The following is a 6,713-nucleotide window of genomic DNA, read 5'->3' on the forward strand; positions in this document are numbered from 1 at the left end:
GTGATGACGGTCCTCAAATGTATTCCATTGCATGAGCCATGATTTGGAAGACTCGCCAGTCGAACCTGGTATTGGCGGTATTAATACTGGGTGAGATCGCCATCTTCTTGCTTAGACCATTCTACCAGCTTCCTGGTAGAATTGACTTCTTTTCCTGGTGTTGGCATTGATGCTAGATCAGTTTTGCTTAATGGCATCTGGTACGAGACGATTGGTCAGGCGAGCACATATCTTTATTGTCAGGTTGGGGTAGCTTGTAAATCATAATTATGTCTCCTTTTGTCGAAAAAAGTTGGTAGCCTGTGGGTCTGTAGATAGATTGATAGATAAATTGTATTTCATTCAAATATAAACAACACAAATAATTAAATAAAGTCAACAGGGAGCTAAGCTCGAAAGGAAGGCTAAAAATTATTACAGTGAGTTCAAGTACACCAAAAATAAGATAAAGAAGATAAACCTAAAAACATGATAACATATAGATGGAGAAGGAGAAAGGAGGCTACCCCCAGCACGGCAAGATCTAAAAATAATGCTAAGAAACAAATTATCAAGAAGAATCACCCCGTCATCAAAGGTTAATAATATATTCTACTAATTGAGTCTTTAAAAGTGATTGGCTATTAAGATTTTTAAATTTACCATTTAATTTTAGCCTATTTGCTATAGAAGGGATTTGGTATCTTATTGAAAATTTGTCTCTTTCCCAATTAATCAAAGGGATTCTATACGCTCAAAAACGAGCCGACGAAGAAGCGATTGAGCGAATAGGGAGGGGTAACAAGAATTTCTGATTCATAAAAATAACTCCCCGGAGAATGAATATCATAATGCCAGAGCGATATTCGCAATTCCCTAAGTTGATTAAGGTTTAATATATGAAGAAATAAAAATAAAGTTTTTGTTTCAGAAAGATTTTGAAGTCGTGCAGGACGATGAAAGAAAGTACCAAGGATTCTTACGGCTTTATTTTGCAATGTCTGGAGGTGTTTAAAATGATAAGGAAATGTATTTAGATAAATAATGGGAAAATATCTTTGGTATGATTCTATTAAAGAATGATAAAGAATTTTAATAATTGAAAAAGGAAAAGCATACTTTAATCAATGTAAACATCCTATTGGGCTAATTTTATACGGAGATGGTCAGAATGACTACGGAAACATAAAAGCTCATCAAGAATAATCCCCAAATATCTATATATCTTAACCCTTCTAATTCCACACCCAGAAACAACTAACTCATGAATCCCAACTTTAGCAACTCCTTGCTTAGATCTCCCGAAAACCATAAATTCTGTCTTAGACAAATTTAGAGCTAGACGATTACAAGAAAACCGCTGGATAACTGAACTCATTTCAGACGCCATATTCTCTATAAATAATGATGGGGTTTTAGCTTCAACAAATACCACTGTATCATCTGCATACACAAGTGCTAGGCTATCCTTATAGGATAGACAATTATGGAGATCATTTATATATATCAAAAATAGTAACGGTCCACGTATAGATCCCTGGGGCACTCCAATATCATCCAGGGAGTTAGGCTGAGACAGATGACCTTGTAGGTCTACTTGGAATCCTCGATTACGTAGATATGACTTTATTTAATCCAACGCTTTTCCACGAGTTCCAGAGTAATTCAATTTTTCAAACAAAATGGAATGATTTAGAGTATCAAATGCTTTTTTTATATCGTAGAAAATGCATGATACATAATTACCATTACTCAGTGAATCATTAGTTTTAAGCAAAAGGGCTGCAACTGCTTGTTCAGTAGAACGACCCGGTCTAAACCCAAACTGGATTTTGGTTAAAAGATTTTTTTATCTAAGTAAGACAAAATTCTTTTGTGAAATAACTTTTCCAAAATCTTTGAAAAAGGAGAAAGTATTGCAATAGGTCGGTTATTATCAACATTAGTTTTATCACCTTTTATATACCGTGGGATAAGTCGGGCAATTTTCCATTTAGTAGGGCACACAGGCTTTTGATAACACAGGTTTTGTAGAACCAAGGACAAGGCACTCACAGGGGGGGGGTCGTAATCTTCTGGTTATTTTTCACTCTTTTTGTGAATCTGCTTCTCCTCTTCCTCCAGAAATGAATTCTTTGAGTTTGACTACGAGGGATTTTGTAGGTGTAACAGGTCCTATCGGATGGACCGGAAGAATTCCTCCAATGTCCCTTAGGCCCTTGATCATCCCAAGTTTCCAGGATTGACTGAAAAGCTTTTGACAAGTCTTTTTTTAGAGAAATAGATCAGTATCAGACAAAAGGACACGCCGTTCCCCGGTAGTATTTAATGAAATGGTAACCATGTTTGAAAGAAAATGATCATCAGGTATTCCAGGCTGTTTGAATTTGTTTTTGAATGATGCAATTTTAAATTTCATTTCTTCTCTACAATAAATTGTTGTTTGTTGACTTGACTTTCAAAGTATCCTAAATATTGCCAATACCGCCATATTGTCAATTAGCGATATATAAAAAAATTGCTAATCTGGGTGTGATCCAAGGTATGCGATCCAAGATGTGTTTATTTAAAAAAGAAATTCTTTTTTATCCTTGTACTCAAGACACCAGACCAAAGGAAAAGCAATATTGTTTTAAAAGTGCCTAAAATCGTTGTATTTAAAATTTCTCCTATCTAATGGTGTTTATAACCTTTTTTTCTATATTTTGGGATAAAAAAAAGAAGAAAAGGAGGATTTGGAATTAAAGTTGAATTAAATAGAGTTGGGTTATATGCACAAGTTTTTAAAATGGCTTGGTCTATGGCGGTGTATTTTCTTTTCAGAAGCTCTTGGCAAGAGTTTAGAATAAATACAAAAGTGTGACAACGAGTAGCAACCTACTAAATACCTATTTTATTTCTTTAGAACAATTATCAAAATCGATCTTTTCAAACCGTGGATAAAAGTTTGTAGATCTTGAAAAATATGCTAGGATAGGTTTAGCTTTCAATACAATTTAAATAACAATAATAAACAAGTTAATTTTTAACAAACAAATAACGTTAAATGACAATTTTACCTTTTAAGTGTAACTATTTCACCTTCACCACCTACCAAGTTTGCCCTCGTAAGTTAAAAGATCCTAACCTCAAACTTATAGATAGTGTATCTATCGCACCTCTCTTTTAAAGTATAAGGTCCACTCCCATAAATAACCAAGTAACAGCATAATTTAAATTGACCCCAGTTCCGTTTAGAGGCCATTTTTGATCTAAGAAAGCCCTAGGTACCAATTGAATACCATAGTTTAAGCGCCCTAAATCTATTCGGGTTTTGTACTTAGGCCCTTTAATCAAGTAAAGAAAATCTGTTGGGAGTTAGGACCTTTTCAGTCTGAAAATTCTGAATATACCAAAAACTTAAATATACTAACGCAAAACAGCAATACCGATATTTGAAGGAAGACAAAAAGAACCAGATGAAGGTGTGACAAAAAAAGGTAAAAAAAGAATTTGTAAAAAGAAAAGTGTAAACACCTCAAGAAAAAAGCCTTATCAGGGCTAAAACGTTAAAAGAAAACGACCCTCCATGTGCACCTTGCAGCAAAATATATATAGAACCACAATTATTTATCATATAGAAATCTACAACCCCAGTGTTGCACAGTACAGAAAGGAACATGCCCCAAAAAGGAGGTATCTTCCTAATAAAACGATTAAAGGATCTGCAACGATTTTTAATTCCCATCCAAGTTTTGATTGTTCTTATGATTTTTGTAGAAAAAAGGGGTAAACGATCCAAGCTAGGCCATAAGAATGAAGTATGTGTTTCAAATTTAAGGAGCATGATCAAAACCACAACGAAGATAATCTAAAAGACGACTGTAATACTTGCATTTATTGGAAATGTCACTTGGCAGAAGCCAGACAATCAAGAGATCTGTACAAAAAAAATATAAAAAGCAAACTCTTCCGACACGTTATATTTTGAGCTGATCTTCAAAAAGTCATCATGTTATCGCGCATGGGTTAAAGAAGCAGTGTTCACTAGAAGAATGGTGGTATTTAATGAAAGCTCTGTCCCACTTGGCACTTAGCCAAGCCTTAAACATTACCTGTACTGTGGAATGAAGTTATTATCGGAAGGAAAAAGAAAGACATCGTAAATTGCATGGATGTGTTTTTTTTTTGTACTTTACGGACTCCAAACATATTCCTTTGATTAGACAAGTGTTTTGGGCAAAATAAAAATTGGACATTTTCAACTTTCTAGTTTACTTGGTAAACTATTATTATGAAGTTTCCTTGGTCAAAGTTGAAATTTCTCTTTGAACCTGGAAAGACCGTACCCAGAGGGGGGGTTAGGGGCTTTGAACCCCTCCCGAAATGTTTTTTTGACTCGAAAAACGTAACAAAAATGGATATAAACAAATTTTGTATGCGTTTTTTGAGTTTTTTTTCGTGTAACCCCCCTCCCCCTCCCCTCCGAAAACAAAATGCAGGGTACGGCCTTGGAGCCTGGCCACACATTTATGGCCACAGATTCCTTTCATCATCAGGTTGAACCCTAAATGGAACATTGTTGGAAAGTGTATGATTTTAATGGTTTCATCGATTGTGTAAAAGGAGCCGATTCTGGGAAAGGGAACGTAAACCTCATCTCCGCCGAAGATGTTTTGAATGGCGGGATTATACTTCAAAAATTAAACTAAAAAAATAGGGACTAAATTATGCCTTACCTGAGGGATATAGTAAAAATAATAGCGGAAACAGAACACACCATTCTTTTATATTCGACTGAAAATGAAGGTGCTATTGTGAAGACGATAAACCTTTTACAAGCAAAATGTTTAAAGAAGTTCCTGGCACCAAAAATAGAAACAAAGTCCGTGGTTTTAATAAAGGAAAGAAGAAAGAGATTGTCAAGAAACTCTGTCCACTCGTGCCATCTAACCGTCAAGGTAATAGATGAACCTTCCTGAGTAAGATAAGCCACACATAACTAGCAGCTTTGATTAAAAGGATTTTTTTTAAATAAACATTAAATAAATATATTCTGTTATTAATAAATTGATGATTGTCTTTTGAACTGAGTAATTTGAACATTGAGACCCTTAACTCCTTTGATGGGAATTGCGACTTTTAGATATGTATCAATAGTGCCGAGAAGTTCAAAGGTATTAAGGCCGTAAATCCATTTTTTTTTATAAGTGTTAGCATAAGCCTTTTTTTAAAGGCTTAAAAATCTTTACAGTGAAATTTAGTATTCGTAAATGTAAAGATACATTGAAAATTATAAACTTTTGATGCCATTTTGATTTTACCTGAATCCTGAAAAATTCTAGTCCTTGGATTTAGAACCTTTGTTATGGCGGCATAATTATAATTAGTAACTTCTTTTTATCACTCTTGGACAATAAGACTAGCGTTATATGTAAATAATCGACCAACTGTTGTCACATATCATACTCAAACTTAGAATGAATAATTAGTACATACAATCAGCATGAACGTAACCGTCTATTCAAGAGCTTTAAAATAAAACATTTCTTAAAGTCCCTACTGCACATAGTAACTACCGCATTTTTAGGTAGAAATATTATTCAAAATCGCCGCTGCACATTAGTGAGCTACTTAGAATAAATCAGTAACCATGTAAGCTGTTAATACTACCATTACTAACGACTCACCGCAGCACCAAGCCGCCTGAGGCTAACATAGCTGTGCACACTCCTCCACCTTAACCTATTCAAAGCTTCACCCCTTAACCCCTTCCCATAGAATCCCACTGTAAACCCTTCCTCATGACTTCGTCCCAATCCATTTGGGGACGATCTGCTTTTCGTTTGGCACCAAATGAGTAGCCGAAAGCATAATTGTTCTTCCATAAAAAGTTGCCTAATCATCTTAATCTTTCTATCATTATGCCCCTAGGAAGTGGGCTCAACGTTATTTGTGGAACTTATTGTTTGACGTTTCTTGTATTCTTATTGTATTATTTTATATATTTATATTTGTTATGTTTTATAATTATTTTCAGTTACATTGAATTTTATTATATTATTGTTATATTATGATATTACATTAGTCCTTGAAATATCCCATGGAAAGTATTTAACAGATCTTTGTCCGCCCTTCGAGGCACCTATGTTTCGGAGCCACACGTAAGCACTGTTATTAATGGTTCAAGGCGTTTCCTTTCTGATAATTATCCCACATGCAAAATTGAGCAGCCACAGAGAAACTACACAATGACGATCAAATGACCTCAAAATGCCGATCAGATGTCCTAATGGGTAACAAAAGGACCAGATGTCTGCCTTTTTATTGAAATTTAATATGCCTTTTCAGTAACAAAATTAAAAAAAAAATGAATGGAATCAAACAGTTCATCACATAGTCTGAGCAAAAATGCGAACCAAACAAACCGGATAAAAAGACAAAAACAGAACGCAAAAAGTAAAATGAAATAAACCCAAATTAAGGCATAGATCCAAAATATGCGTTGGAGCCAAGAAGGATGAGACAGTAATTATCAATAACTGTCATCTCAAAAAATTTCCAAATTTTCATCTGAAGACTTAATGAGGCTTAGAAAATAAGGCCTTATGCTTCTAAATCCCTCCCTGCTGAAAATTTATACCGGGCAATTGCATCGTTTCACTCCATATATAATGTTATGCATCCAAAGAGAAAGAAAGACAAAAAAAGTCTGCATATGAATTCAAGTAAACTCCTCCCAGAAAATTGTCTTC

This window comes from Artemia sp. Qi Xiang Cuo, chromosome 3 (assembly GCF_049724085.1).
Source record: "Artemia sp. Qi Xiang Cuo chromosome 3, ASM4972408v1, whole genome shotgun sequence".
Lineage (NCBI taxonomy): Eukaryota > Metazoa > Arthropoda > Branchiopoda > Anostraca > Artemiidae > Artemia > Artemia sp. Qi Xiang Cuo.